Genomic DNA, 10,565 nt, shown 5'->3' with positions numbered 1-10,565 from the left:
ATTTTAATTTTTTATTATAAAGGGCACATTCCAGAGATAGTATCATATAAATATAAAAAAAAAATTCGAACCCTAAAGCACGGAAAATAGTAGATGACTGATTGTCGGCCTTTTAATTGGACCATTGGCTCCGCCTTTAAAGTGATCAATAGATAGAAAATATTATAATATTTTACATGCCCCGCACCAAAACATTTCTGATTTTAAATAACATAAAAAACATGACATGAAAAAAAAACATCAAAATCGGAGCTGTTTCTGATGACTTCAGTTCAATTTATCATAGGCAAAGAATAAAATTAATATAATACTCGCAAATACACTATTTTTTCTTATTATTCTTAATATACAAATTATTATTCTGTCGAGCGAACTAGTTGCCTATTTTATTTGCGAAAACCAAAAACTAAAATAACATTATAAAAACCAATTATGAAACCAAACCAGTGTGAGATGCTTTTGAGTTCTAAAAATGTTTGTTTGAATATCTAGATAAGAATCGATATATCATTTTTATCGATGAAAGTTCATCAGGATTTAGAATACGATTTTTCATTCGATTCAACGTTTCATCTCCACGCACTAGAGCTGGGCACAGCGCAGGCGCCACAGGCTCTGGATTTCCAAGAATCAGCTCAGAAGAGGATACCATGGCAACGGACGTGGGCGAACCTCCGCCTACATAGATTCGCTATGCGCAGGACTAACCTTTAATGACCTTTGATATTTATTTGTTTCCTATGCAGAATATTGATTTGACCGGTAGCAGGGATATTGCGGAAAGCGCAGGCGCCAAAGTTCCTGGATTTGCTAGAAAGTTCTAAAAGGTCGACATGGGAACGCACGTAGGCGAGGTACCTACCTCCACCTACGCCGTTTCGCTATTGTAGTCTCGATGTTAATTTTTGGTTTCTACGCAGAATATTCCGGAACGAGATCCCTTTTGTTGATAGTACTAAAGAAGACCTAACTACGTTATTGTACAGTGTGCACGTAACTGAATAGGCTCATTGGTTAGTCCAGGTGTCTAGGGATATCGAGGTCCCGCGTTCTCAGCGCTAGGTCGCGATATAAAATATTGAATTTGTCTTTCTTTTGGGAAAAATTCAGTAAAAATTCTCAGCCTGAAAAAGTTGGTCTGAACCCTGGCGAAAAACATGCTATCTGTGGCACAGGGTAGTCTGAGTTCCTGATTCAGAGCCCTAGGGCGGGATATGAAAAATTAAACTTGTCCCCTTTTAGACATATTCAGTAAACATTCTCAAGCTGAAAAATATTGTGGTCCACCCTGTGCTTTAGAGAGCATGTTAGGATAGCGGTGCCAGTTATTATCATAAACATAGAAACAAGAAAATCCATGCCAATGTGTTTGTATATCTGAGACATGGCTTACGATCGCAAAATTAGACTTAATTCAATTGCGTAATTATTCAATAACAACCGCATACTGTCGGAAAGAACGTGAAGGAGGCGGAGTGTTAATACTGCTTCAAGACAACATTGAATTCGTTGAGCGCAAGGATATTATGGATATGACAATCGAATATATTATAGAAGTTTGTGCTATAGAATTGACCTTATCTAAAACAATTATAATATGCATGTACTGTAATGGTAGAGAGATCGATATTATGCTAAATCAGCTAAGACAAATATTAGAATTAATCTCGAAAAAATACACGAAAAAACAAATAATACTCGGAGGTGATTTTAACATTGACGTTTTAGAAAATTCAAAAATATCTAATTGTTTAATTAATCTTATGTTAGAATACAATTTTCATCAACATGTAAATGAACCGACCCGCGTTACTAGCACTTCTTCGACTTGTTTAGACCTAATATTTACCAATTATATAGAAGAGAATAAGTATGTTTACGTACAAGATTATGGCTTTTCCGATCATAAAGGAACAGTTTATCATAGAAAAGGACCGTCAAAAAAAGTAGTAACTAAATTATTCATAACAAAAAGAATTTACAGTAAGCCAAACGTTGAAAATTTCAAATCCGAATTAGGTAAAATAAATTGGAATAATATATTAGAAACACATAAAACAGTAAATCTATCATAAGACCGGTGTATAAAAAGGGCGCCAAAACGGACCCAAGCAACTATCGACCCATAGCTTTACTCCCAGCAACATCAAAGATATTTGAGACAGCTATGTGTAGACGACTAAACTCGTATTGTGAAAAATTTAAAATCTTTGATGAAAGCCAAAACGGCTTCAGAAAGGATCGCAGTACGACGTTGGCTGTCTATAAATTTATACAAGAAGCAATTAACATTTTAAACAGAAAAAATTACGCAATAGGGTTAATGCTAGATATGTCCAAAGCATATGACAAAGTACAATACAGTATTTTACTTAATAAACTATATGGCATAGGAATACGCGGAATACCACACGCGTGGTTTAAATCATATTTAGAAAATCGCGAACAATATGTTGAAATTGAACAATGTGATCAAAAAACGGGACAAATTAACTACACTAGATCAGACGTAATAAAAATGACTAACTCAATACCCCAAGGAAGCGTTCTTGGGTGTATTCTGTTTTTAATTTATATCAATGACTTGCCGAAAATCCTTGACGAATATTGTGTATTATTTGCGGATGACATTTCTTTATTATTATCTTTTTCAAATGACATTAACTTAAATGACAAATTAAATAATCTACTCAATGACATAATTAAATGGATGAATGTTCATAATTTAGAAATAAATTTTAATAAGACGAAAATAATTCAATTCAGACCATATCAAAAAACAGAATTAAATATCAAATTTTCCTATAATGACATAAATATTGAATGTTTTGACAGTTTAACTTTTTTAGGTATAGAAATTGACACTCATTTCAATTGGAAAAATCATATACACAAAACGAAAAATAAATTATCGAAATTTATATATGGACTTAAAGAATTAAAAAGAACCACTGACATGAAAACTGCATTAGCTGCATTTTATGCCTATGGGTACGCGTGGTTAAGGTATGGGGTAATCCTTTGGGGAAATAGCACAAACGCCCAAGATTTGTTTATACTTCAAAAAAAGTGTATACGCATCCTCGTACATATAAGTAAGACTGAATCATGCCAACCGTATTTCAAACAACTAAAAATATTGACCCTGCCCTGCATATATATTTTTGAAATATGTAAATTTGTGAGAAAAAATTTTCATTTTTACGAAAAAGTCGATAACTCTTATAAACCACGGCGCTTCCGCGAAAAAAACGAAAATAAACTAATTTACCCTCTTTCAAAATTAATACTCCACAGCTCCGGCCCATACGCAATGTCAATAAAAATTTACAACAACCTTCCAGACCGTATACGTAATGAGGCGAAAGATATTGCTTTCAAAAAGAAATTAAGGGACTTTCTGGTCGAAAAGTGCTATTACATGGTGAATGACTACTTGAATGACAAATAAAAACAAAAAATAAAATCGGTCTCCCTATCACTCACTCGACAAAAGGCTACGCCCAAACTGGGTATCCATAACTTGCATTATGTAATAAAATGTAACTTGTAATTATTATTATTATATTGTATAATGTAATGTATGGTATTGCTTGATATTAAATAAATAAATAAAATAGTCATAATAAACGTTATAGATTCTGACCTTTTAACACATAACACATCATTATCAATCCATACTCGGCTCACTGCTGATCTCAAGTCTCCTCTCAGAATGAGAAGGGTTAGGCCAATAGTCCACCACTCTGGCCCAATGCGGATTGTCAGACTTCACATACGCAGAGAATTTCCAAAAGAAAATTCTGTTATGCAGGTTTCCTAACGATGTTTTTCCTTCACCGTTTGAGACACGTGATATTTAATTTCTAAAATGCATACAACTGAAAAGTTTGAGGTGCATGCCCCGGACCGGATTCGACCCCACACTCTCCGGAATCGGGGGTGGTCATACGTGTCACGTGTCTCAAACGGTGAAGGAAAAACATCGTGAGGACACCTGCACACCAGAGAATTTTCTTAATTCCCTGCGTGTGTGAAGTCTGCCAATCCGCATTGGGCCAACGTGGTAGACTATTGGCCTAACCCCTCTCATTCTGAGAGGAGACTCGAGCTCAGCAGTGAGCTGAATATGGGTTGATAATTATGAAATATGTTACGTGCCTACAAAATGACCGTAAACATACATGCACAATTTTGTGTACACTTACATTATATATTTATGTATACAATATACAACGTGTCCCAAAATTCAACGATAAGCGGGCGCCAAAAGATTGACCTGCTCATGAGCACTTAAGGAAAAATAATAAAAAAAATATACCTAAATTTTTTTTTTAGTTACAAAATAAATTTTAAAATTCTTTGAAAATTTACACCTTGTATGATATTTTGAACTACCGCAGCTACAATTTCTTAAATATGCTTAAGATTTTTTTTGTATCGGAACCTAAGTAGTACTACTATTCACCACAACTCTTAAAAACACCACAATGCCCGCAGTTTTTACACAAAAAAATATCAAAATATTTTTTTTCCCTCAAATTTTTAAAGATTTTTACTTTCAGTCTACTTTGACTCATGGTCTTGCAAAAAAAAGTATGAACACCGCTATGGCAAGTTATTTTCAAAGTTGACGCAACTAATCAAGATTTCAAAATAGTATAATACCCTAGGATAACTAGTCGCAAAAAAAAAATATGCGTACCATTTGTAAACAAGAACTAAATTTCTAAAATGTTTTTGCTCCTAGAAATCACTTTTACTTTATGCACAAAATGATGTGAGTCATACGTTGCAATTTCCTAGAATTTTAATGGAACGAACGATAACATTTAAAAATAAGAGAGAGAGAGAGAGAGAAAGATAGCGATAAGTATACGTTAGAGAGGGATAGACAGATGTTCTTTGTTGAATGACAATGATGCAGGTAAAGAAAATCCTGTTCCCAGCAAGTCAGTACGCTCTGCTCCTTTGTTTACTGCGCAACTTTCCGTATTCAATTGACGTGGCTCTCGTACTAACGACTTTTGGCTTTGCATTTTGGACTGGACTTAAGTGATCTGCAAACTGAACTGACCTGGCATTATTTTGGACTGTGCCTGTGTTTTGTGAATTGGACTTTTGGTGTATTTTGGACTGTTTAGCGTTATCATGCCGCAACCATACACGCCGATGGAATACGCTAACATGCATCTCATTTATGGAGAATGTCGGTGCAATGCTAACGCTGCTAGCAGATTGTATCGAGAAAGGTACCCAAACGCTCAAAGATATCCAGATTATCGGGTATTTATGAATGTGCATCAAGCGTTTTCGGAGGGTCGTTTGCCGTCAGCTAGAAGAAACGCTGGAAGACCTAGATCGGAATGCGATGAAGAAGTTCTCAATGAAATAAACATTGATTCAACTACCTCAGTGCGTGCCATAGAAGCAGCTACGGGAATCCCAAAAAGTTCAGCACATCGAATACTAAAACGTCATCGGCTACACCCATATCATTACAGACGTGTACAAACGTTACTATCACGGGACTATCCACTGCGGATCGCATTTTGCCGAGTGATGCTTCAAAAGCATCGGGAAGATCCTCAGTTCTTGGATAAAGTACTATGGTCGGATGAAACAACCTGCAAGAAAGATGGCTATTTAAATCTTCACAACCTACACAGCTGGAGCAATGAGAATCCGCACCTGATGAGAGAAGACAAATCCCAATATCAATTTAAGGTCAACTTATGGACGGGCATTTTAAATGGAAAAGTGATTGGGCCTTTTGAATTACAAGGAAACTTAGATGGGGACAGTTATTTGAACTTTTTACAAAATGATTTGCAAGAATTACTAGAAGACGTCCCCCTAAGCGACCTTCAAAATATGTGGTATCAAAATGATGGTTGCCCAGCTCACTACGCTCGTCCTGTGAGACAATACCTAGACCACGAGTATCCGGGGCGTTGGATCGGGCGACTTGGTCCTATCCTATGGCCACCCCGATCACCCGACCTAAACCCCCTGGATTTCTTTTATTGGGGTTGTCTCAAAGACAGGATCTACGCAAAACCGATTACGACATTGGACGAGCTTCGGCAAAAAATCACTCAGGCTGCGGCACATATCAATGCTAGAAGATATGCGCGAAAAATAAAACGGTCGTTTTTAAGGCGATGTCGTGCCTGTATTAATGCCGGTGGAAAACAATTCGAACATTTACTTTAATGTTGTGTAATTAAAATAACAAACACATTTTTGGAACATAGTAAAATTTATTACTAACAACAAGAACAATTAAGAAATTTGGTTCTTGTTTACAAATGGTACGCATATTTTTTTTTGTGACTAGTTATCCTAGGGTATTATACTATTTTGAAATCTTGATTAGTTGCGTCAACTTTGAAAATAACTTGCCATAGCGGTGTTCATACTTTTTTTTGCAAGACCATGAGTCAAAGTAGACTGAAAGTAAAAATCTTTAAAAATTTGAGGGAAAAAAAATATTTTGATTTTTTTTTGTGTAAAAACTGCGGGCATTGTGGTGTTTTTAAGAGTTGTGGTGAATAGTAGTACTACTTAGGTTCCGATACAAAAAAAATCTTAAGCATATTTAAGAAATTGTAGCTGCGGTAGTTCAAAATATCATACAAGGTGTAAATTTTCAAAGAATTTTAAAATTTATTTTGTAACTAAAAAAAAAATTTAGGTATATTTTTTTTATTATTTTTCCTTAAGTGCTCATGAGCAGGTCAATCTTTTGGCGCCCGCTTATCGTTGAATTTTGGGACACGTTGTATAGTTTCTACACTTCCTGAACACACAATTCACTAAATAACTTTCGTTGTTTAAAAGCGACTAAATGAAATTAAGTCAAATATGCACATTTTCCCGCCTCAGTTTTGATGCGCTAGTGTCCTATCTCTAGTATAAAGTATCATTGTATGTAGACGTTAAAGTCCATAACTATTGGGGGTTTAATTTTTTTTTAATTTTCTGGTGACAGAAGGGCTGGCTCAAATTTTTGCTCAATCAACAAAAAATGAGCCTGAGCCCAGCGTGGAAATGTAGCCAGTATTCTTGCCACCATTCCACGTGGGCATGTTTTGTATTAGTAAAGGTTAGCTTAACTTCCTTATTGTATTCATTCTTAATAAAAAAAAATACCAGCTTGTTTGAAGTCCTTTAATAAAAATGTACGATTATAATAATAATTATCTTCATAATCTCTTTTTCTTGTTTTTATGTTCCTCGAGCGAAGATAAATGTTGTTACATGCATCAAAAATTATAAAGTTAGGTCCAGCTGATCGTAAAAAGGGCGTAACTAACTTGAGTTTGTTTTGTATACTCGTGAGTAGGTACCTATAAATTATAACGAACAACAAACGAGCGACAGGTAAAGCCTACCTACATACTATTTATTAATGATGTAACGAATTAAGTATAAAATTAACGAATGTCTGTAACTATTAATAATAGATAATCATTATTATCATTACGAAATTGGTATTTTACTAATGATAATGTGACATTTTTATGTAAAACAATTTAATAGGTATTTTTTTACTTTGGAATAGATACCTACCTACCCAGCCGGGGATCGAACACAAGACATACGTCTTGTAAATCCACCGCGCATACCACTCAAATAAAATTATTTTTAAATACACAGTAGTCACAATTACAATGAAAAGATAATTAAATATTAGAATAGGATAAAACAAAATAATGTTATATGTATAACAAATAACATGGAATTACAACCTTACTTGCAATAATCTTAAACTTTACAATATTTTTTTTGTTTTTTTTTTAAAGTTATAGAACTATTAGAACTCAGTGGTGCTTTGAAACGTCTACTCTAGGTCAGCCTGTGGCTCAATTCGTCACCTATGACACAAGTGATGAATTGAGAATTGATCCAGGATCACTTTCACACGTTCGCTGCGTTACGAGAAGTAATTTCTTCCTGTGTAAATTGTATATAACTATAGAGTACCTATGCTAATTGTTAAGCAATTTTGTAAAAGTAACACGGTATCTGCAATCATTACTTTCGGAGCTACAGGGATTTAAATGCTCATTTTTGCGGCACTGCCACGGATCCCTGAAAAACGCCGCATACTTCATGACACGAATTAATGACGTCGTCGATCATGGTAATCGTTAGATTTCTATGGGCGGGTAATATCTTTGATATTTGTGCGTTTATGTTTATAAATCGTAAATTGAAAAATGTCACGTTTAATGTAAGAAAGCTGAAACTGTATAAGTTTTCATCTAATTACCATAAAAGATTTTTATTTTTAAAATTGGAATTTTATTATCTTATTTATTTTGCAAACATCCAGACAATCTTTGCTTTTTATGTATAAATTAGTTAACATTGACCTTATTTACCCGAATGTCTCATAAAAATCAATATAGTCAAACCTAGTCATCATCCCCATTGTCTTTATCTTACTCCTGGTGGTGTGTGGATAAACTAAGTTCCCATACACGAATATAAGAGATAACTATATTCCTGACATCCTAGTTCAGTATCAGTATCAGTTTCTCTTGAAAAAATGTACGGGAAGTATTTTTGCGTAACGCACAGATATACAATATTTTTACTCTGATGCGGCTCGGGAACTATTTGGCCGTAACCCGCCAATTAGTACCGCTCTGGCTTGAACCCATGCGACGCTACAGTTTGCACTAGTGCTGTGCGTAATTACGTCATTATATCTATATATATAAAAATGAATTGCTGTTCGTTAGTCTCGCTAAAACTCGAGAACGGCTGAACGGATTTATCTTATTTTGGTCTTGAAATGTCCGTCCGGTATAAGGAAGGTTTATACCGGATAAAAGTTGGGAAAAAATAGAATAATTTCCGGAAAAACCATAAAAACAACCGTTTTCTATTTCCCATACAAACGTTTAAGAGTCAAGGGTAGGGGAGGGAAGGGTAGGATAGGGGTAAAGTAGTTTAGGGTAGGAAGGGGTAGGGTAGTGTAAGGTAGGGGTAGAGTAGTGTAGAGTAGGGATAGTGAAGAAGTGCACAAAAGTCAAAGCGAAGCTTGACCGGGTTCGCTAGTATAAATATAAGATACAAATTAACAAAAATAATATAACTGAGGCTGATTCGGTGTACCTAGACAACATACCTAGTAAATACAAAATAAATACTAATATTATAATTTGTTAACTTCATCATATCAGCCGATGGACGTCCACTGCAGGACATAGGCCTTTTGTAGGGACTTCCAAACATCACGATACTGAGCCATCTGCATCCAGCGAATCCCTGCGACTCGCTTGATGTCGTCAGTCCACCTGGTGGGGGGTCGGCCAACACTGCGCTTACTAGTGCGGGGTCGCCATTCCAGCACTTTGGGACCCCAACGTCCATCGGCTCTTCGAACTATGTGCCCCGCCCATTGCCACTTCAGCTTCGCAACTCGTTGAGTTATGTCTGTGTCTTTGGTTCTTCTGCGGATCTCCTCGTTTCTGATCCGATCACGCAGAGATACTCCTAACATAGCTCGTTCCATCGCCCGCTGTGTGACTCTGAGCCTTCTTATCAGGCCCATTGTTAGCGACCAAGTCTCCGAACCATAGGTCATCACTGGCAACACGCACTGTTCGAAGACTTTTGTCTTCAGGCACTGAGGAATTTCGGACGAAAAGATGTTTGTTAACTTGCTCTCAATCAATAGTTTCTGCATTATATTTTTTGATTTATGATTAATAAATTGATCTCAATAACTTAAGTTCCTATTCACCATCTTCATTATCAGCCGATGGACGTACTCTGCTAGACAAAGGCCCCTTGCATGGCCTCCAAGCACAACGGTCTCGAGCCGCTAGCATCCAGCGGCTCCCTGCAACCCGCTTGATGTCTTCAGTCCACCTATTGGGGGATCGACCAACACTGCCCTTTCCGCTGCGGTGCAACGAGAGTTCCTATTATTATAATATATTTTTTTAAAAGAAGAATTTGTATTTCTGTTTTTATTTCCTTTTTATTGTTTGTTTAAATATTATTATTTTGTTGATTATATGCATGTTGACATATTAAGAAATATAATTTAACAATTTTTTAAATCAGCTGACCTATTCACTATTTTGGTCTTTATTATCAACCTATTAAAATAAACATCAAATCAATTGACAAAATGTCTTTAACATACTGTGTGATATCCACCAGTAAGCACCGGATGACATTTTTACATAGAATCTCAATTTTGTATATGTCAACTACGTCCTAACTATAATAACTCGTAACTAGTGTACGTCAAAATAAGCCTGTAGGTTCAAAAATGGCTATATAACATCACTAATATGGTATGTACGACTCGCTACAATTACATAACTAAGTAAAGCTTAACGACACAAAATTAGTCGAATAGGTACATTCAAGACCGACTAAAACGTGGTAGTCGATACGTCACAACAGGATTTACCTAATTTAGAGCAAGAAGTTCAACAGTTGTATGTATGTGGACAACGGTTGGCATGCCACACGGTATGTGCGCTACTGCGAATATAAATCAGGCTAGTAAAACCGGGGTGGCAGGCGTGTACTAA

This window comes from Bicyclus anynana, chromosome Z, assembly GCF_947172395.1.
Source record: "Bicyclus anynana chromosome Z, ilBicAnyn1.1, whole genome shotgun sequence".
Classification (NCBI taxonomy): Eukaryota; Metazoa; Arthropoda; class Insecta; order Lepidoptera; family Nymphalidae; genus Bicyclus; species Bicyclus anynana.
The sequence above is the reverse complement of the archived record's forward strand: the minus strand, read 5'-3'. Positions refer to the sequence as shown.